The 22,305-nt window shown below is 56.7% G+C and overlaps 1 long non-coding RNA gene across 1 annotated transcript; it reads right to left on the bottom strand.

Annotated features, from left to right (window-relative positions):
• Window positions 1-1,281: 1,281 nt before the first annotated feature.
• On the bottom strand, window positions 1,282-9,829 carry LOC115899150. The gene is made up of 2 exons (XR_004058827.1): window positions 9,576-9,829; window positions 1,282-3,478 (listed from the first exon to the last, which is right to left on the bottom strand). It is a non-coding gene; the product is annotated as an uncharacterized LOC115899150 (long non-coding RNA).
• Window positions 9,830-22,305: the final 12,476 nt, after the last annotated feature.

Below are 22,305 nucleotides of genomic sequence, written 5' to 3'. Positions count from 1 at the left end.
GGCTCCAGACACCAATATTGGGGGTCCTTGTCTCCAAATTGCTGAGCATGGGAGGCTGTGGCAAGTGTTGGGTGCAGCTGGATGTGGAAGACACCCCGATCAAAAGCGGGAACTCCGAGTTTAGACTCGACCTCGGTGGGCGGGGCGCTGGCCAAGAGAAGAAAAACGGAGTGGGCGTGGTCGGCGCGTGGATGCTCGCCAGGGGACGTGGCCAGGGCGTGTCTGGGATCTTGCGCCACTGAAGAGGCTCCCAATCGCCAAATAGAGTGAGGGATCCAAGGAACGGCGAGAAAGCCCGTGGTTGTGTAAAGTCCCTGGCTCCCCGAGAAGCAGTTTCCTCGGGGCCTTCCTCCCTTTTGGACGAATGGAGGTACTGTGTCTGGATCACTGTCAGAGCCGGGGCAGGAGAGGACAGAGGCTTCCCGGAGTGGCGGGGCCAGCCGCTAGAAGGCGGAGCCCACAGTCGGGGGCGGAACTTTGGCGACGCTGGGCACGGGGATTGGCTTTTGGCACCGCCCCTCCGCTCGAGTGGACCAATCGGAGACGGCCCCACCTCCTGCCCCGCCGCGCGTAATCCCGCAGGTATGTGCGGGCGGACCCGGGACTGCCCCGCGCGCTCCGTGGCGCCGCCTGAAGGTCTGGGACGATGGAGGTGGGTGGAGATCCCGGAGTGCACCCCCTTGTGGTCCCTGCCGCCTTCGGACCTGGAGGACTCTTTACTGTGTCCCTCAGGTGTCACTCACCCACGAATGTTCCCAGGTACCTAGGGCATCACGCAGGTCCCAGCCACATCCAAATGTCCCCCTTAAGAACTGGGTTTCCTTCATGTCACATCCCTCACACCCAAGTTCCCCCCCAAGCATTCTCAGATACCAGGCACCCCAAATCTTCCCCTGAGGCCCGAGTAATCCCGTAGGTCCAAGTTGCCCCCAAATGTCACTAGCTCAAGACCCTCAAATCCTAGTTATCGCCACATGTCACCCCTCAGGCTCAGCGTTTCCCTCAGGGTCACCCCACCACCACCACTTCAGATCAGCTTCCGTCCTCCCTTGATCAGCGATGTGAAAATCTCTCCAGTCCAGGGTTTCCCTCATGGTCACCCCACAATCCAGGACCCCCCCAAGGTCACCTTTCCAAGCACGGGGCACCCTGCTGCTGTCCTCAGAGCAAGTGGGGTAGGGATGGGCAGGCAGGAGCCCAGAGTGCCAGGACGGTAAATTCAGGCCAATCAAAAGCTGAAACTCCAGCGATGGGAGGCAGGAGTGAATCACAGACCAGATCTTCAGGAATGAAGTCAGGGCAACTTTTATTTACTTGAACAACAGACATAACACACAGCACAATCTCTCCTCTCCATCCCATCCCAAGCAAGCTTCTGTCCACGCCTACCCAGGGTGGGGAAAAGGGCAATGGCCTAGTCCCGATGACCTGGGGGACTTCATTGTGCCTCCTCAGTCCCACCCAGAAAAAAGCCTCCTCCCATCTGATTTCAAGGTAATGGAGAGAGGCCAGGCACGGTGGCTCACACCTGTAATTCTGGCGCGTTGGGAGGCGAAGGTGGGAGAATGGCTTGTGGCCAGGAGTTCCAGAACAGCCTGGGCAACATAGTGAGACCCGTCCCCCCGCATCTCTACAAAAAATTTTTAAAAATTAGCCAGGTGCAGTGGCGCATTACCTGTACTCCCAGCTACTGGGGAGGCTAAGGCAGGAGGATCACTTGTGCCCTGGCATTCAAGGTTGCAGTGAGCCATGATCACACCAGCCTGGCCAAGATGGTGAAACCCCGTCTCTACTAAAAATACAAAGATTAGCCAGGCATAGTGGTGGGCACCTACCCGTAAGCCCAGCTACTTGTGAGGCTGAGGCAGGAGAATCGCTTGAACCCAGGAGGCGGAGGTTGCAGTGAGGCAAGATGACGCCACTGTACTTCAAGCCTGAGCAACAGAGTGAGACTCCGTCTCAGAAACAAACAAAAAAAGGCCAGGCATGGTGGCTCACCCCTGTAATACCAGCACTTTGGGAGGCTAAGAGGAGCGGATTGGTTGAGGTCAGGAGTTCAAGAGCAGCCTGGGTAACACGGCAAAATCCTGCCTCTACAAAACATAAAAAAAATTGGCCGGGTGCAGTGGCTCACGCCTGTAATCCCAACAGTTTGGGAGGCTGAGGCGGGCAGATCACCTGAGGTCAGGAGTTCGAGACCAGCCTGGCCAACATGGTGAAACTCCCGTCTCTACTAAAAATACAAAAATTAGCCAGGCATGGCGGCAGGCACCTGTAATCCCAGCTACTCAGGAGGCTGAGGCAGGAGAATCGCTGGAACCCAGGAGGCAGAGGTTGCAGTGAGCTGAGATGTGCCACTGCACTCCAGCCTGGCAGACAGAGCGAGACTTTGTCTCCCCACCCCCAAAAAAAAAAAAAAAAAAAAAAAAACAGAGTCCTAACTCTTCCCTGCCCTGAGAACCCCCTCAAGGCAGGGAGGATCAGCTATTCCCAGCTTAGTTCCCAGCGCCCCAGGATTAAGCAGACCTGCTTTTGTGTCCCTTCTGGGTCCACATGGACCTTGTTCCATGCCCTACATGTGGGGTGGGTGTCACTGCTCCTCCCCGCAAGTTAGAAAACTGCAGGGCCCAGCAAGAAGGGGCCAGGTCTGGTCAGCCCAGCCTGATACCGGAAGCCAGGAGTTGGCATTTAACGGTCTCGAGGCCCAAGGCAGCTTCCTCTTGGGTAACTGGCTGCTAGGAAGGTGTGGGCCAGGCCAGTGCCCCTGCCAGGCTTGGGAGAGGAGGGGCCAAGCCTCCTGGGAGAGGACACAGCTGGCTTCCCTTTTAATGGAAGGGCCACCCACTCACCCACCTGTCCACGCTGGCACCACAGCCCAGCCTGAGCTGTGGCCATGGAGGGGTCCCCAGTTGCAGAGTTGGGGATCAGGGCCTGCAGCAGACATTTGGGCCCAGCCAGACCCACCCACCACATCCCTCCTCCAGACATAGGTCTGATTCTGAGCCCTCATCTCTGCTCCAAGCATCAGCCCACGGGCTGCAGGCTCCAAGGGGGCTTGACCCCTGTTCCTGCTGAACTGAGCCAGTGTGCACAAACCAACTGTGTTTCAGCTCAGTAGGCACGGGAGGCAGAGCCCAGGGGGGCCAGGCAGCAGGATGGCAGACAGACAGGCGGCAGCAGGGGACAGGCGGCAAGGCCGGAGGAGGTGAGGGCCTGGGGGGCGGAACTTAGCCACTGTGAACACGACTTGGTGTGGACCCTGCTCACAAGCAGCTAAGCCCTGCTCCTCAGGCCAGGCACAGGCTTCGGGGCCTCTGCCACCCCGTCCCCGGGCGGCATCCTCGGTGGCAGAGCTCAGGGTCGGTTGGAAATCCCTGGCAATGTGATTTGTGACAGGAAGCAAATCCCATCCCCAGGAACCCCAGCCGGCCGTGGCACAGGGTTGAGGGGGACACCGGGCGGGGCCAGAGGCTGGCACCTGGAGGGGAGAGAGAGAGAGCAAAGGAGGTAATGAGATTTGGGGACACCTCCCCTCCAGGTCCCCAGACGCTTCCTTCGATCACAGGGAAGCCCTTTTCTCATATGCAGGAGCCACCACACAGGGAGCTGGAGCCTAGCTGTGCCCTCCGTTCCAGCCCCAGCACTGGAGAGGCAGAGATACCTAGAGGGCCCAGGCAGGACGAGGAAGCTACAGCAACTTGCATGGCCAAGCTCCCCCGCCTCATTGAGCCCTGGGCAGGCCAAATGGGGCCATGGCAAGAGGAAGCCGAGGGGGGGCAGGCAGGCGGGTGAGGAAGTGATCTCACCCCAGCTGGCGCCACTTCCTAGAAGCCTGGAGGGCAGAAGGAAACCGCCAGGGCCTCCCCCCCGTGGCCCGGTCTCCTCAGTGGTCAGGGCTTATCCGACACCCACCAGGGTGGATGCCAGCAGCAAAGCACCCCCGTCTTCTCCTAGACACGCATCCCCTGCCCCCCAGAGCACAGGATCCAAGCTCCAAGATACAGGTCTCTCCACCCTAACAGCCCAAAGTTCAAATCCTTGCTCCACAGTTTCCCAGAGACCCTCCAAGCCTCAGTTTCTCCATCTGTAAAATAGAGCCAAGAGCCTCTTTTGCACAGCCCAGTGAGATGTCACCGAGTGTGTATGTCACTCAGTAAGTGCCCAGCACCAGGGTGAGATACAGAATTTTCAGGGCCTGGTGCAAAATGAACACATGGCCCTCTAGTTTGAAAACTAAGAATTTCAGGCCAGGCATGGTGGCTCACGCCTGTAATCCCAGCACTTTGGGAGGCCGAGGCAGGAGAGATACCTGAGGCCAGGAGTTCAAGACCAGCCTGGGCAATACAACAAGACCCCAGCTCTACAAAAAAAATTTTTTTTTTCTTTTTTGAGACAGGGTCTCACTCTGTCACCACAGCTAGAGTGCAAGGGCACAATCACAGCTCACTGCAGCCTCAGCCTCCCAGGTTCAAATGATCCTCCCACCTCAGCTTCTGGGGTAGCTGGGACTACAGCTATGCACCATCATGCCTGGCTAATTCTTTCTTTCTTTTTTTTTTTTTTTTTTTTTTGAGACAGAATCTCGCCCTGCTGCCCAGGCTGGAGTGCAATGGGGCAATCTCAGCTCACTGCAACCTCCACCTCCTGGGTTCAAGCGACTCTCCTGCTTCAGCCTCCCAAGTAATTGGGATTACAGGCGCCCGCCACCAAGCCCAGCTAATTTTTGGATTTTTAGTAGAGACAGGGTTTCACCATGTTGGCCAGGCTGGTCTCGACCTCTTGACCTCAGGTGATCCGCCCGCCTCGGCTTTCCAAAGTGCTGGGATTACAGGAGCGAGCCACCGACCGCACCCGGCTCTAATTTTTTTTTTTTTTTTTTGTAGAGATGGGGTTTCGCCATGTTGCCCAAACTGGTCTCCAACTCCTGGGCTCAAGCAATCCGCCTGCCTCAGCCTCCCAAAGTGCTGGGATTACAGGCATGACCCACAGTGTTTGTCCCACAAAAAGTTTATTAAAATATCAGCCAGGAATGGTGGCACACACCTGTAGCTCCAGCGACTCAGGCGGCTGAGGTGGGAGGATTGCTTGAGCCCAGGAGTCTGGGGCTGCCGTGATCTATGATCATGCCACTGAACTCCAGCCTAAGTGACAGAGCAAGACCCTATCTCTAAAATAAACAAGAACAAGTTTTTTTAAAAAAAAAAGAAAAAAAATGATTTCAGGCTGAGCGCAGTGGGTCATCCCGGCACTTCAGGAGGCCAAGACAGGAAGATTGCTTGGGGCCAGGAGTTCGAGACCAGCCTGGGCAACACGACGACACAAAAAAAAATAAAAAAAAAATTTCATGACCTCAGCAGTGCAATATTAAACTAACCTCCAGGTCCCTCCAAGCAGAGGTGCTGTGAGACTGCCCGAGTCACAAATGCACGAAGCCAACCCTAAGTCTTTAGTAAGTGGAGCCTCTTTTGATAAGAGCCCAACACCTGGCTAGCAGACTCCAGTTTTGGAGCCCAAGTCTGCCCAGATTTGAAAACCCCAGCTCTGCAGCTTCTGAGCTGAGTGACTCTGGGCAAGTCACTCAACCTCTCTGGGCCTCAGTTTCCCCATGTGCAAAACAGGGATAATAAGTATGGACTTCATAAGTCATGGTGAGGACCCCAGGAGTGATAAACATGATCACGACAGAACTGCTGCTGTCTTTGCCAGGCAAAGGATAACGGAAACATGGACGTCTCACACCACGGAGGACCCCAGTGTCCGCCCGATCTGGTGGCGCTCACCACTTCGAGACAGGCGGCGAGGGATGTCCTGTTTTGTCCCCTCCCTATACGCACATACACACATACCAGTCACTCTTTACCATCAGGCCCCAGCCCAGCCCTGTCCCCTTAGGGTCTGGAGGCGCCAACTGGGAGCAGGCGAGGCCCCGCAGGGCAGCCAGCCTCCCTGGGCCGCCTCCGGAAGTGAGACAGCACATTCGTGTCCCAGGGACGAGAACGGGAAGGGCGGCCATTTGGCCAGGCTCATTTCCTGTGGGGTTTCCCCTGCACAGAGCCCAGGGCCAGGGCCAAGGCCACTCCCCATCCTCGCAGGCACAAAAGGTCTGGGTCTTGAGTGGAAGGGGCGCTGCCATGCAGGTGCCCAGGAGCCAGGGTTCCCTTTTACCAATCACGGTGCGCTTCTCAGGCTCTTGGGAGATGGTGTCCAGAGGGGGACCAAGCTCCTGGCAGCTGTAGGCATGAGGGAGAGGGCGGGCCCCTGGGCTGGGGAGCAAAGCAGGCCCCAGGCTGCACCAGGACACTCCAGCCAGCCAATGCATGTGGGTATGCCTGAATACCCCCTCCAGACAGCGTGTGCATGGACCAGACACACACGGGTATGTATGTGCACCGCTACCCCCCCCCAACCCCATGCTCCAAGAATGAATCAGGGCAGCTTCCGCCGGGGGCGCCACCACCACCTCCGCCCCCAAGCCTGGTCCCCAAATACTTTCCACCCTCACAGAGCAGCTGGGATCGGAAAATACCAAGGGCTGCAGGCCCCGCCCTGCCCGCCGCGCCACCCGCCCTCCCAGCCTGTCACTAACGCTTTGCCTAATGGGCCCAGACTCTCAGCAGAAGCTCCGTGGGCTGGGCCTCGAGCCAGCCGCCAACCTGGGCCGCCCGGCCAAGCGCCGCCTGACCACCAGCCCCCCGCCCCTCTGCCCCAATCCTAGTGCTGTGACAATAACAACCGCCCCAATGGGCAGCCCTCAGAGGCTGGCACTGGGTGGGGAAAGTCAGGGCACTGACAAGTGGGTGGGCCCCGCTGCCCACCCAGGGCTGGGGTGGGGGGAGGCTCAGGAAGGGGTGAGTAAGTGAGGGTTGAATCACTTGTTATAAATAGGGGAACCATGAAAGTGACATCCCAGCCCCCATTGCGTCCGGCCAGTCCACTCTAACCCCCCCCTTAGACTTTAATCTTTCCCAAACCAATCACAGAATTCCCAGGGGCCCCTCGTCTTCATGTTGGAAACCCTTAGTAGAACAGTACACCCTGTCATCAGGTCTACCTCTGCCTTCTCCCCACATAGGTACATTTTGCAGCGAGGGCCTGGCTTTGGGGGTCCACTGGCCTTGAATGCAGTCACTGGCGTCTAGGCCCCATCCACCTCCCTCAACGCACCAATTCCCAGGCCCAAGGCTCCGGGCTCCTAGGCTCCCCAAGGCATTCTCAGGGTGTGGGCCACCACGGTCCTGGAGGGCGACCCCAGAATCTAGGCCAGGCGGGAGGCCCGGGGACTTGGCATCTTCGAAGTCAGTTCCCCAGGCACCGAGTCCCCACATCCTAGACCACCCAGCCCTGCTCTGCCCAGGGCCACAGCTCAGTGACCACACCCAGGGTGGCGCCAGCTCCAGCACCCTGGGGCAAGGCGTCGCTGGAGCGTGACTCAGCCATGCCCAGCATGGCGGCGCCCTTCTCTGCCCAAGGATTCTCACCCACACCCACTACCCTCCGCTCAACATCCTTCCCAGGCGTCCGGCCCTAAAAGACACACCTTCCCCAGACACACCTCTGTGTCCACCCAGGACACTAGGAGGGAAGAAGGCGGCCAGGGGGGAAGTGTACACTTCTCTCCATCCCATTTCTGAATGCTTTCCATTTACAGCTAGAATAACGAAGGCTCAGAGATTCAGATTGGGACTTAAGGTCACGGAATAAGTCTTAAAAAAAAAAAAAAAAAAAAAAAAAGCCAGGCCTGACTGTGGCCTAAAACACATCCAACATGGAAAACAGAGGGACAGGAAGGAGTTTTCCCAAGATCGCCCAAGGTTCCTGGCGCCGTTATTCATGGAGGACAGAATCCCCCACCCAGCTTTCCAAGGTGAAGGGCAAACTCCAAAAAATGCCTTAAGAGGTATCAAAGCACCACCTAGATCAGGGCGAGCGGGTCACCCCGGTGTACCCACCAGACCAATTATCCTGGGATTGCCGATGGATGGGGGCCTGCCCCGCAGCTGCGGTCTGCATGGAACATCTGGTGTCCACTTGCATTGTTAGAGGGTGGGCACGACACGGGGGTCCCTCCTAAAGCATCCGCCTCTGCTGTCTTTCTCCAGCAAGCAAGGGTCCGCGGAGGCTCAGTGGCCAGGCCAGCACAGACAGGCCCGACCCTCTGGACACGCCCTGTCACGCATGTGCTCCGCGTGCCAGCCCCAGGCCAGGCCGGCACCTATTTTAGGGCCCCCTCTAGGTCCACGGGCAAGGCCTGCCTGTTGGGGTCTTGAAGGAGCTCCCAGAGGACGTGCTGCAAGGGCAGAGGGCCATGGATGCCTCATGGGATCAGAGAACAAAGCTAGCACCAGCCCCAGGGCCTGTGCCTTCCCAGGACATCGGCATGTGAACACATGTACCCAGGCTGGCCCGGGCAGGGCATGTGGGCGAGCGGACAGGGTGTGTCCAACATCACCTCGCCTCTAAGCCCGGGCACCTGTTGGGTACAGCCCTCCGGCTGGGGCAGGACTGCCAGAGGACACCCCTTATGCCAGGGGTCCCACAGCCCCCAGCCTCACTCACCCTCAAAGACCAGGAGTCACGGGCTGCCAGCTGGGGAGTGTTGGGAAAGGGGCAGGTGACAAGGAGCCAGTTGCACAGCCAAAACATTCAAGAAGCCCCTGGGTCTGGGGCCTGGCTGGGCTGAGCTGGGCAGAGCAGGAAGGTCAGTTAGGGCTGAGGGCTTTAGGGGCTGCCAAATCTAGTGCTAAAATCAGAGAACGGTCTGGGGCTAAGACAGAGGGGTCGGGGTTCAGTCTAGGCCCTTTTAACCTCCTCCTGCAGCCAAAAGGCACGGGGACCCCGAGCTGCACAGGGCTGGTCCCCAACCTGGCTTCCCTTCCTATGCAACCTTGAATGAGCGCTTTTCTCCTGGATCAGCAGAAAGGAAAGGAGACGTCCCCCCAGCTCCCACCAGCCCCTGCCCAACAAGAGACCTTCCCTCTACCCACTGGGTGACACGTCAAGAACTTGGACCAGTATCCACCCCCGCCCCCCAATCCAAAGAACTCTGAGAGACCCCCCCAACCCATTCTTCCCGTCCAAAGGCCAGATCGGGGGCTAGGAGTGGGGGAGGCATATGCTTATCCAAGCCCCTCAACCCAAGCCCCATGTCCGAGCAGGACACAAGCCCTCCCACTCTGCCAACTCTCTGTCCACCTTGACCTGCCCAAGTCGCGCGGGGACCCACCCTCCCCACCGCATTCCCATGCGTCTCCTGGGGGGTCGGGGTGGGGGGGCCCCTGGGAAGGGAGTAGAGGCCGGGCCGCCCTTCCCCCGCTCCGTAGGGGGCGCCCCGGGACTCCGCGACCGCCGCCGCCGCCGTCAGACGCACTGTCCCCGATCCCCGACCCACCCCGGGCGGCGGGGCGCTCAAGGCGCGCGGGGCGGCGCCCTCCGCTTCTCTCAACGCTCTTGGGGACCCGCCGGGCGCACCCCCACTCCGCCCACGAGCCAGGCGCGGAAAAGTTGCCGGCGCCGCTGCCGCCGAGGCGCCGATCGCTCCCAGCCTCCCTCCCGGGTCCCTCCCGACTTCCACTTACCCGCGGCGGGAGGGGAGCCGGGCGCGCACTCCGGGCTCCGGCCGCCGCCCCGGGCCGGGCCGGCCGAGGCTCAGGCGGGCGGGCGGCGGGCCCGAGACCGTCCGGGGGCGGCCGCCGGCCGCGCTCCACCCCACTCACTGGCCGGCCCGCCGCGGGGCCGAATCGCTTTTAAAACCTTCTCGTCTCCTCCCCCCTCCCCGGGCCGGGCAGGGGGCGGGCGCAGGGCGGGGCGGGCGTCGCCGTCATGTGCCCCCGGAGCCGGCCCGCCCCCACTTTCTCTGTCCTGTCCCCCAACTCTGTCCCGTCCCCCAACTCAAGGCCAACTTTCTCCCTCCTTGTCCCGAAATCAGCGGGGGCCCCAAACCCAGCCCAACTTCCCCCTCTGGCCCCTGAACTTGGGTCCCAGTCCCGGGTTTTAAGCCCAAGGCTCTGTCTGCGGGGGTAGGGTGGGAGCAAAGGGTCTAACCCCCCCATCCCACCTCTGGAACCCCTGTTGGTCTAAGGCCTGCCCCTGCCCAGGAAGAGGCAACCCAGGAGGCCCTGAGCCCCTGGGAATGGAGATTGGTGAGGGGGGTTTTAGGGAGTGGGCTCAGTGCCAGACCCAGGGCACACTGGCCGCTGCAGACCCCACCCGAGGAGGGGGGCCTAGGTCTGGATATTGCCCTGGGATGCCGCCAAACAGGAACCCACACTTCCTCCAGTTCCACAGCGCCTTCTCCAGCCTTAGGAAGTTCCTCCTCTTATCCTACCTAACCTTCTCCTGCTGCCATCGAAAAGACTTTCTGGTCCCAGGCCATGCGGCCCCTGGGTCTGGGTCCCCTCCCCCTAGACTTCCCGGCACCCTCCCCCACACACTGGGACCTCTGGGAAACTCCCCGGGCTCCCAGAGTAGCCCTGAGAGCAAGGCCCTCCCTGAATCCCTCCCTCTTTCCCGGTGTGCCTGTCTTTCCCGCTCCATCCTCCAGCCTCCACAGGGAGGAACACGGCTGCATTGTTCCTCAGGACGAGGCCCTGCCTGGGGGCCTGGCCCGGTGCCCAGGTGGGGGGCCAGGAACAAAACTCTGAGATCAAGGGGCGGGGTGCCCTCTGCAACCACACCAGTCTCCTTGGGCACGTCCGGCTGCCATCTGCCCTCTCCAGGCCGATGGACCCCTATCCACCACCCACAACCACCGTTGTGTCACAGCGGGGGTCTGGAACCCGCAGGACCCTTCCCAGACCTGGGTGGGCATTGCTTTGGGGGATGTTTCCCACTCAGCCTCCAATATTTTTGAGATGTCATCCTTGGGGCTAGGGATGCAATTCTTCATCCACGTCTTGGGTGGTGACAGAGCAGCCTCCCCTTTTGAGTAACTCTGGGGGTGGGGGCGTGGGGGTACCCAGCAGCAGGCCAGGCCCTCCAAGGGACTGGAGGGACTGGTTGGACGCTTCTGTGACACCTTGCACCCCAGAATTCCTCCAGGGTCCCCCATTTCATCAGCTCAGCTGGCTCTCACCTTGGTACCTGGTAGAACTGGGGAGAGGGACTTAGGAGCCACACCCAGCTACCATCCCGTGGGGCCCAGCCCTGGGGGCTCTAGGGTCTTTTCTTCTCTGTGGGGCCCAAGGGGCAGGCTGGCCCAGGATGCAGGATCTGACAGGTTGGGGCAGGAGGGGCAGAGCCGCCTAGTGGGGCCCCAGGGGAAGATTTGGGGTGGCACAGAATTCCCCAACTCAGGGCGGGGCGGAGAAGGTGGGAGTAACTTACTACATGACCTTCTGAGCAGCTACACACAAGAATGGCATTTCCAGGGCGGGCCTGGGGTCGGGGGTGGGGTGGGGGGAGTCTCCCTGTAGGGGACACACACACACAGACAAACTTGTCATTGCAAAAGTAGAAAGTGACCAAATTACAATGACAAACAAACCTCAGATCTCTACCTCATCCCTATCCACACTGCCCCTCCGGAATTCCCTTCACCCCATAATAAGGCCTTCCATCCAGACATTGCCTCTCCCGTCATCAGTCCAAGTCACATTCAGGGAGAACACCTCATCCATGCTGGCCTCTGGGGATACTTCTTCCCAGATTTTTTCTGATCTAATTTTCACTGTTCTGTTGCCTATGGCTTGGACCACACCCCGGTTCACTAGTATCCCTCAGCCCAGGCTCAGAGCGTCCTCCCAGAGCCCCCACCTCTCCCTCTGGGTCTCTTGACATTTACTTCCACAGGCTCCAGTCCCGAGCCTGCTGGCTTACCCAGGGCATAACAGGTGAGGGAGTGGTGAAGGGACAGGGTGAAGGTGAGACCAGGTCAACTGGTCAAATGGCATGGCGCGCGCGCACACACACACACACACCCTTTTGTTCATTCTACAAACATTGAGTGTCTGCTATATGCATGTCAGGCTCTGTTCCGGGCATCTGGGGACACAGAAAAGAACAAAACAGAAGAAAAAAATCCCTGTACTTTTGGGACCAGCATCTATGGGAGAAACAAATGTGATAAGCAGATAGACAGGTATAAAGATATATCTATAATGTGGCCGGGAGCGGTGGCTCCTGCCTGTCATCCCAGCACTGTGGGAGGCTGAGGCAGGTTGATCACTTGAGGCCGGGAGTTCGAGACCAGCCTGGCCAACATGGTGAAACCCCGTCTCTACTAAAAATACAAAAATTAGCTGGGCGTGGTGGCACATGTCTGTAGTCCCAGCTACTCGGGAGGCTGAGGCAGGAGAATCACTCGAACCTGGGAGGCAGAGGTTGCAGTGAGCCGAGATCGCACCACCAGACTCCAGCCTGGGCGACACAGGGAAATCCTGTCTCAAAAAAAAAAAAAAAGTTATATATCTATATATATTTTTAAAAACTATATATCTATATATATTTAAAATTATATATCTATATAGATTTTTAAATTATATATCCATATATTTTTTTAAAAATTATATTTATTATATATATATATAAAAAATGTGTTGGGTGGTAAGTCTACGGGTAATCTAGAAAAAGGCAAGAGAGATGAAGTCAGTGAAGTTTAGGTCAGGAAAGGCCTCCCTGAGGTGACTTTGAACAAAGATTTTAGGCACTGAGGGAGAAGCCAGGCAGACATCAAGAGGAAGAGTTCCAGGCGGAGAGAATGGCCAGTGCACAGGCTTTGAGGTAGGACGGTGCCTGGAACATAGGAAAACTGGCAGAGTAGACCAGTTTCATGGAGGTAGAGAGGGGAGTGGAGTGGAAGAGGAACAAATTTTTGTTTTGTTTTGGTTTGTGTTTTTGAGAAGGAGTCTCCCTCTGTCGCCCAGGCTGGAGTGCATTGTCACAATCTCAGCTCACTGAAACCTCCACCTCCCCAGTTCAAGCGATTCTCCTGCCTCAGCCTCCCAAGTAGCTGGGATTAGAGGTGTCCACCACCACGCCTGACTAATTTTTGTATTTTTAGTAGAGACAGGGTTTCACCATATTGGCCAGGCTGGTCTTGAACTACTGACTTCAAGTTATCGGCCTACCTCAGCCTCCCAAAGTGCTGGGATGACAGGCGTGAGCCACGGCGCCAGGCCCTACACCCCAGCTTTCTAGCTGGATGTCTTTGGGATGTCTTTGCCGTGTCTTTGGGGTCAGGCGATTACACTTCCTAAGCCTCAGTTTTGTCAGCTGAAAAATGGGGCTGAAAATGTGCAATTTGCAGTTGTTACCAGGCTTTGAGGTGAGACGTGTAATGTGCTGATCCCAGGTAGAAAGAAAGTAAGTGATACACCAGGCACACCTGGATGAAGGGACCCTGACAGGCCCAGCCGGCCCACAGGTCACCCCAGCTCACATGCAGGGCCGCCTGCTGGGCCCCATAGCAACGCCGCACACAGAGACATCAAACAGGCCCTGCCGAGGAAGTCCCACGTCACTGCGGTTAGAGTTGCTCCTCCCAGCCCAGCCCCCGGCCGGCGGCAGTGACCCCCCATGCCTGTCAGGGCCCCTGCCTCCTGTCGCCCTGGCGACCAGCTGTGTTATGGACTGAGCCGGGATCCCACCACATCCCTGCCCCCTCACCAGGGCACCAGCCACTCCCCACATCCGGAGAAGGACACTACACGGTGGCCCCAGCTCACCGTAACAAACTCAACCGCCTGGTGTCTGGAGCACCAGGAAAGACTTTGTATACCTACGTAATGGTTCAGAGGGACAGAGAGGTCCCAGAGATCTGCGGGGACCCCCAGCCAGGTGCCTGAAATCCCCAGGGAAGGGTCCCAGTGTTGCTCAAGGGCACTGGTGGGGCAGGTCAGACAGGAATAGCCCCCAGGCCTGGCCCAGCCCCCACCTCAGGAATGACTCACCGCCCACCCAGCTCCCGATGACATCAAGGCCTGGCCTGCCACCCTGACCTGGCCCCAAGCCAGAATTGGTGGGGGCACCCAAGCAGTGTCACATCTGGCTGTCCCTGCTTGACTGGGACCTGGTACGCAGAGGGTTAAGGAGGAGCGCTTCTGGGGGTCTCCCCCCCATCCTGTCACCCCCCTTTCCCGGGGATTTCGGGCCCCAGCCCCTCTGACGTCACTGGGGGTTGCTATGGCAACTGGCCGAAGTTCCCAAATAAAATTACCGCGGGCGGGTTAAGTTTCCTAGGAGGCAGCCGACGGGTAAACAATGGCGGTGGCAGGCGGGGCCGGCGAGGGGCCGTCTCTCTCTCCTATCCCCCACTCTGCTGCGACCTGGGGGTCCCTGGGGCCAGGAGCAGCGTCCCCCTTCCCGCCCAGGACCTGAGAGCCCTCGAGCCAGCGAGGGGATTGGCATCCAGATGGGGGACAGCGAGGCCGCGACCCAGATGAGCGGGGGATGGGGACGAGGGGTCTTTGGAGGGGAGGCTGGGGCGGCGGGGAACAAAGAGGGGACCGGAGGCCTGGGGATCCACCCTCCGCACACCCTTCCCCCCAACCCCGCTCCCGGCCGGCCGCCAGTCCAGCTGTGGCTGTTCCCAGCTGCCTGGCTCCCCACATCTGGCGGGCCGCGCGCTCACTTCCTGTCGCCCCGGCTGCCTGGAGGGAGGTAAAAATAACCCGCCCCCTCCCCCTGCCGGCGGCGCAGACGGCGGATCCTCGCAGCCTGGAGGAGGGCGAGGCCGAGCCTCACCCGGGAGAGGAGGCCCCCTGAGGCCGCCTCCCGTCCCTCCCAGTGCCTCGGTGTCCTGGAAGGAGGGGGTTAAGTAGGGGTGTCACAGAGCCTAGGCTGCGCTGGAGGACTGGGGAAGCTCATCCCAGGAGAAAGGCCCTTAGCTGGGTCACCAGGAACCCAAGGAACCATAGTGTCCAATCCCCCCGCCCCCACCAATCCCGTGGAGGAGAGGGTTCAAGCTCTGGGAGCTGAGGGACTGCAGCCAACATGCCCAGGTTCCAATCGAGGGTCACCCACATCCTGACCTAACTTGTTTGTAAGCACACACACACACACCAAAAGCAATAACTGCTCCAAGCCTCAGTTTACCTAGCTGTAAAATGGGCATGATAGCGGTACTCACTTCAAAGTGCATTTGTTGGGTTAGGAGTGTTAACTCACTCCTATAATCCCAAAACTTTGGGAGGCCGAGGCAGGAGGATCGCTTGAACTCAGGAGTTTCAGACCAGCCTGGGCAATATAGTGAGACCCCTATCTCTATGAAAAAGTGAATAAGTAAAATGAAAACACATAAAAAAAGAATAACAAAGTGCATGTTTTCCCTGAGTGTTAGCTATGATCGTTTGCCCCTCCCCAGAGGCCCCTAAGACCCGCCCCCCTCCACCAAGTACAGTTCCCAGATGAGACACAGGACACCAGTGAAACTTGATTTTTCAGATACACAGCGGATCTCTTTTTTTAGTATAAGTATGTCCCATGCAATTTTGGGGACATCGCTATACTAAAAAAAAAAGTTTTGTACTAAAAAAGAATTACTTGTTCTGTATCTGAAATTCAAATTTAACTGATGTCCTGTATTTTTTATTTGTTAAATCTGCCAACTGTATCCTTAAGTCACCATCATCTCTGGCCTAAATATATTCCAACAGCCACTTCCCTGGTCCTCTCTGACTTTCCTTATGCTTTCTATCCATTCTCCAGAGACAGCCTTTAAATTCAATGACGCGTCCCCTCTACCTTCCACTTTGAAAAGTTCCTCCATGTCCCAACCTCTCCCGCAGGAAGGTCCTGCCTGTTACTCGCCAACTCCTGAGCATCCTTCAGGTCCCAGGTTATCACCTCCTCCAAGAAGGCCTCCTCACCTTCTTGGCTTTAAACTGTCCAAGATCCCTGTAACTCATCCATCTCCCCGACTCAACCATCTGAGTGATTGACTTGGTCATTTGAACCAAATGGACATATCTTACAGGACTCAAAGCTGGTCACTTCCCAGGCAGCTGGTCATCTCCGATGCTAGTGTCTACTCTTCTCCCCACCCCATAGGATCTGGGGTTCCAGGAGGCCCCTCAGGCAGTTCCCTTAAGGATTCTGTGGGCAGCTCAGTGGTGACTATTGGGGTGCCAGGGAGCCCAGAGTTCAGGCCATCCAATGATACTGGTTCTGGGAAACTCTCCCTGCACTCAGATGGCATGGGAAGTCTAGCGGGGGCGCTGGTGCAGCCTCTGGAGTGCACAGCCTTCAGCTTTATGTGTCAACAGCTCCCAGGGAGCCCATCAGGCACCATCCCCACTTGTATAACCTACCCACACTTCAGTGTAGCCTTGACACCTATCCCCACAACGCCCGAAGACTCTTACAGATATGACCTGGCCAAGGCCAGGCATGCACCCTCCTGAGACAGGTTTGGGAGCCTGTATGCCAGCTTGGCTGTGCCTCTTCTGGCAAAGGACATTGCCCCTCTGTTGACTCAGTTTCCCTATCTGTAAAACGAGAATGTCGGTGAAACGTCAGAGGGCCATGGTGAACATTATTTTTAATTTTAATTTTATTTTTTGAGACAGAGTTTCACTCTTGTGGCCTAGGTTGGAGTGCAGTGGGGCAATCTTGGCTCACTGCAACCTCTGCCTCCCGAGTTCAAGCGATTCTCCTGCCTCAGCCTCCCGAGTAGCTGGGATTGCAGGTGCTGGCCATTACGCTCGGCTAATTTTTGTATTTTTAGTAGAGATAGGGTTTCACCATGTTGCCCAGGCTGGTCCTGAACTCCTGACATCAAGTGATCCACCGGCTTTGGCTTCCTAAAGTGCTGGGATTACAGGTGTGAGCCACCGCGCCCAGCCTCATGGTGAACATTACATGAATTAATACACATAGGCCCACACATGTATAGAATGGGCTTAGAACATAGAAGGTGCTCATTAAGTGTTAGCTACTTTGGGGGATTGGCAGGGCCGGGGGAGGATGCAAAAAAGCCCTCATCACAGCCCTCCTGACAGCCCCCGCCAGGCCAGCTCCCCAAATCCCTCTAGGAAAATGGCCTCCACTTCTCAGCTGCAACTCTGGCCCAGCCGCCATCTCCTGACCTGAGCACCCACTTCTGGGGAGCCCTGGTGGGTCTGGATTGGAGAGAGCCACCCTCAGCTCTTCCCACCTTCACTGGGCTACAGCTGTCTCCTTCACCCTCACTTCCGTGCCCACCAGGACCACAGGCCTGATCTGAACCCCAAATCTGGGGAAGCCTACGGGGTCCCAAAATCCTTCTTAGCCCGCACCCTGGCCTGAGGCTCGAACCAAGGGCCGCGCTGGAGGGCGGTGGCGGTTGCCGAGCAACGCGCTGTTTGTTGGCACGGGGGGGCGGGGCCGAGGCCGGCGCGCGGTGACTCACCGCGGCGTGATGCGGGCGGGCGCGGCGCCCAGCAGCCTGGCCGGCGGCCCGATCTCTGCGGGCCTCCGCGTCCGGAGGGGGCCGGAGGCGGGGGCGCCTTAGCCCCCAAGTGGGCGCCGGAGGCCCGTGGGGAAGCGGCGGAGCAGGTTCCGCGCTCCGCACTCGGTTCGAATCCCGGCACTGCCTCTTACTCTTGACTCTTGATCTGTGACTTCTGACTCCTTGCCTCAGTTTACCCTTCAGTAAAAGAAGCGACACTGGAGGGTGCAGTAACCCACCACTGGCGTTTAAGGCAGCTGAGATGATCACGCAGTGACATTGCGGGGCAGCAAGTTTGGGACACCCAGATTCTGCATGTGAATCTCCTGTGTTAAAGAAACTCTGCAACCTCAGGGAGAATCAATTTCCCCATCTGTTACAGGGCAGTAGCAAGGACACCCTGCCTCTCGGGTGGTTTGAGAATCCTGTGAATTCATGGTGAGACAATGCGTGGCACATTTCAGTACATCTGCTGCCCCACGGAGGGATGAGGTGTAGGAGGTTTTCTCTGTGGTCTGAGCTCAGGAGGGCAAGGAGGTCAGGGCAAGACTGGCACCCCTAGAAGTGGCTGGCAAGTCACAGGCCCAGGGGAGGGTGGCACGACCATGGCTGCAGAGGCCTCTATCCCAAAGCTGGCTCACAGCACCTGCTGCGGGCAGGCAGAAGGGGGGCCTGGGGGTGAGTCACCGCCCAGCAATGAGGCTTGAGTCACACAGGGCGGGGTCCCCCCGGCAGCCCCCCCAGCTGCTCCCACAAAGGCCCTTTGAGAAGAGTTCCCCACCCCCTGCCCCCACCCCCTAGGCCCTCTCTGGGGGTGGGCTGTGGGGCCGAGGCCCTGCTGGGCTGCCCCCAGGAGCCCAGTCTGGGTCTGGGAGGCGCCAGCCAGTTTCAGCCATGTCTGTGAAAAGTCACCATAGGAAGCTGGGCGTCCCCAGGGGAGGGGGCTTCCAGGCTGCCTGAGTCACTCGGATGGTGGAGGGTCACACGCGCAGGGCCCACGCACACAGCGGGCAAATTGAGTCAGGTTGTCTGGTGGGGCGGGCAGGCCAGGACGCCTCAAGTCAGGCTGCGAAGAAACCCTGGGAAGAGACGTGGTTCTTCCAAGCCCACAGCCTCTGGCAGAGAAAGAGGGTGCTTGAGGACACATCTGGTGGGTTTCACCATGCCTCCTGCCCAGGCCTCCCCTCCTTGCCTGCCCGGAAACATTCTCCCCCACCTTTCTATCCTTCTTAAACTTGGGGTGAGAAGAACAGCAAGTTGGGTGGGACTCCAGGGAGGCACTCCTCTAGCGGAAGAATCAATATTATTATTTTTTAATTTTATTATTTATTTTTATTTATTTATTTGAGACTGAGTCTCATTCTGTCACCCAGGCTGGAGTGCAGTGGCATGATCTTGGCTCACTGCAACCTCTGCCTCCCAGGTTCAAGCGATTCTCCTGCTTCACCCTCCCAAGTAGCTGGGACTACAAGCACACGCCACCATGCCCAACTAATTTTTGTAGTTTTAGTAGAGAGGGGTTTCACCATGTTGGCCAGGGTAGTCTCGAACTCCTGATCTCAGGTGATCTGCCTGCCTCGGCCTCCCAAAGTGCTGGGATTAAAGGTGTGAGCCACTGTGCCTGGCCAATTTTTATTTATTTATTTATTGAGACAGGGTCTCACTGTGTCACACAGGATGGAGTGCAGTGGCATGATCACATCTTACTGCAGGCTCGACCTCCCGAACTCACCTGAGCCTCCCACCTTAGCCTCCCAAGTAGCTGGGACCACAGGTGAGAGCAACCACACCTAGCTAATTTTTGTACTTTTTTTTTGTAGAGACAGGGTTATGCTGTGTTGCCCAGGCGGGTCTGGAATTCCTGACTTGAATTCCTGCCCTCAAGTGTTCCGCCCACCTTAGCCTCCTAAAGCGCTGGGATTACAGGCATGAGGCCCTGGGCCCTGACCTATTTGTTTATTTGTTAGAGATAGGGGTGTCTCCATGTTGCCCTGGCTGGCCTCAAACTCTTGGGCTTAAGGGATCCTCCCGAGTAGCTGGGAATACAGGCAAATGTCTCCACACCCAGCTTTAAGATCAAAAGATTTTTTTTTTTTTTGAGATGGAGTCTTTGTCGCCCAGGCTGGAGTGCAGTGGCACAATCTCGGCTCACTGCAACCTCCACCTCTTGGGTTCAAGTGATTTTCCTGCCTCAGCCTTCCAAGTAGCTGAGACTACAGGCGAGCGCCACCACGCCTGGCAAATTTTTTGTATTTAAGTAGAGATGGGGTTTCACCATGTTAGCCAGGATGGTCTTGATCTCCTGACCTCGTGATCCACCTGCCTCAGCCTCCCAAAGTGCTGGGATTACAGGCATGAGCCACTGCACCCAGCCCAGGATTAACATTTTTTAAGACAAGGTCTCACCATTGCAACCTCAAACTCCTAGGCTCAAAGGATCCTTCTACCCCAACCTCCAGAGTAGCTAGAACTAGAGGTGAGCACCACCACACCTGGCTAATTTATTTATCTTATAGGGGTGGGGACGTGAGTGTCTTGCTGTGTTGTCTAGACTGGTCTCCAACTCCTGGCCTTAAGTGAGCCTCCTGCCTAAGCCTCCTAAGTAGCTAGGACTACAGGCATGTGCAAGCCCACCCAGTTTATTTATACCCTTTTTTTTTTTTTTTTTTTTTTTTTTAAAGAGACAGGGTCTCGCTGTTTCCCAGGCTGGTCTTGAACTCCTAGCCTCAAGCAGTCCTCCTGCATTGGTCTCCCAAAGTGCTGGGATTACAGGCATGAGCTACCTCGGCTGATCACTTTGCTTTTTCGATTTGTTGACCAAGATGGCTATAAAGGGACTAACAGACAGGTAGCCTATACAGACAGCATGGATAAGCTGGATAAGGGGATGATTCACATCCCAGGACTGTGGGAGATTTCATAACACTACTCAGAATGGCCTGGAATGTAAAGGTATGACTTGTTTTATTTCTGGAATTTTCTTTCTTTCTTTTTTTTTTTTCTGAGACTGAGTCTTGCTCTGTCACCCAGGCTGGAGTGCAATGGTGTGATCTTGGCTCATTGCAACCTCTGCCTACCGTGTTCAGGCCATTCACCTGCCTCAGCCTCCCGAGTAGCTGGGATTACAGGCACGCTCCACCATGCCCAGCTAATTTTTGTATTTTTAGTAGAGGCAGGGTTTCACCATGTTGGTCAGGCTGGTCTTGAACTCCTGACGTCAGGTGATCCACCTACCTCAGCCTCCCAAACTGCTGGGATTAAAGGCATGAGCCACTGGGCCTGGCCTCTGGAATTTTCCATTTAATATTTTTGGACCAAAGTTGACCGAGGATAACTGAAACCGAGGAAATCGAAACTGCAGATAAGGGGGACAACCGTATACAGTCAAATGTGTTTAGAATATTCATAGACTTATGCAACCATCACAATACATTTTAGAACATTCCTTTTTTTTTTTTTTTTTTTTTTTTTTTTTTGGAGACGGAGTCTCACTCTGTCACCCAGGCAGGAGTGCAGTGGTATGATCTCGGCTCACTGCAACCTCCGCCTCCTGGGTTCAAGCAATTCTCCTGCCTCAGCCTCCTGAGTAGCTGAGACTACAGGCATACGTGGCCAAGCCAGCTATTTTTTTGTTTTTGTTTTTTTTGAGACAGAATCTTGCACTGTTACCTAGGTTGGAGTGCAGTGGCTTGATCTCAGGTCACTGCAGCCTCCACCTCCCAGGTTCAAGCGATTCTCCTGCCTCAGCTGTCCAAGTAGCTGGGATTACAGGCTCCTGTCACCGCGCCCAACTAATTTCTGTATATTTAGTAGAGACGGAGTTTCACCATTTTGGCCAGGCTGGTCTCGAACTCCTGACCTAGTAATCTGCCCGCCTTGGCCTCCCAAAGTGCTGGGATTACAGGCGTGAGCCACCGCGCCTGGTACACACCAGCTAATTTATTGTATTTTAGTAGAGACGAGGTTTTACTGCGTTGCCCAACCCAGTCTCCAACTCCTGAGCTCAGGCAATCCGCCTGCATCGGTCTTCCTCAGTGCTGGGATTACAGGCATGAGGCACCACGCCCAGCCTTTCTTTATTTTTTTTTCCTGAGACAGGATCTCACTGTGTAGCCCAGGATGGAGTGCAGTGGTGCCATCTTGGCTTATTGCAGCCACTGCCTCCCAGGCTCAAGCAATCCTCCCTGAGACCTCAGCCTCTGGAGTAGCTGAGACTACAGGTGCCCACCACCACGCCCAGCTAATTTTTCTTTTCTTTTCTTTTCTTTTTTTTTTTTTTTTTTTTTTGAGATGGAGTCTCGCTCTGTTGCCAGGCTAGAGTGCAGTGGCTGGATCTCGGCTCACTGCAAGCTCCGTCTCCCGGGTTCACGCCATTCTCCTGCCTCAGCCTCCGGAGTAGCTGGGAATACAGGCGCCCGCCACCACGCCCGGCTAATTTTCTGTATTTTTAGTAGAGACGGGGTTTCACTGCGTTAACCAGGACACTCTCGATCTCCTGACCTCGTGATCCGCTGGCCTCGGCCTCCCAAAGTGCTGGGATTACAGGTGTGAGCCACGGCGCCCGGCCATTTTTTTGTATTTTTTTTTTTTGTAAAGACAGGGTGTTACTATGTTGCCCAGGCTGTTCTCAAACTCCTGGGCTCAAGCAGTCCTCCCACATCCCCCTTCCAAAGTGCTGAGATTACAAGCATGAGTGACCACACCCTGCCCAATTTTAGAACATTTCCATCACCCCAAAAAGAAATCTCAAGCCCATTAGAAATCATTTTCTGGCTGGGTATGGTGGCTCACGCCTGTAACCCCAGCACTTTGGGAGGCCAAGGTGGGTGGATCACCTGAGGTCAGGAGTTCCAGACCAGCCTGGCCAACGTAGTGAAACCCCGTCTCTAGTAGAAACACAAAAATTAGCCGGGTGTGGTGGCACGCACCTGTAGTCCCAGCTA

Source organism: Rhinopithecus roxellana, chromosome 8, assembly GCF_007565055.1.
Source record: "Rhinopithecus roxellana isolate Shanxi Qingling chromosome 8, ASM756505v1, whole genome shotgun sequence".
NCBI lineage: Eukaryota > Metazoa > Chordata > Mammalia > Primates > Cercopithecidae > Rhinopithecus > Rhinopithecus roxellana.
Note: the sequence above shows the minus strand (reverse complement) of the source record. Positions and strands in the feature narration are given on the sequence as shown.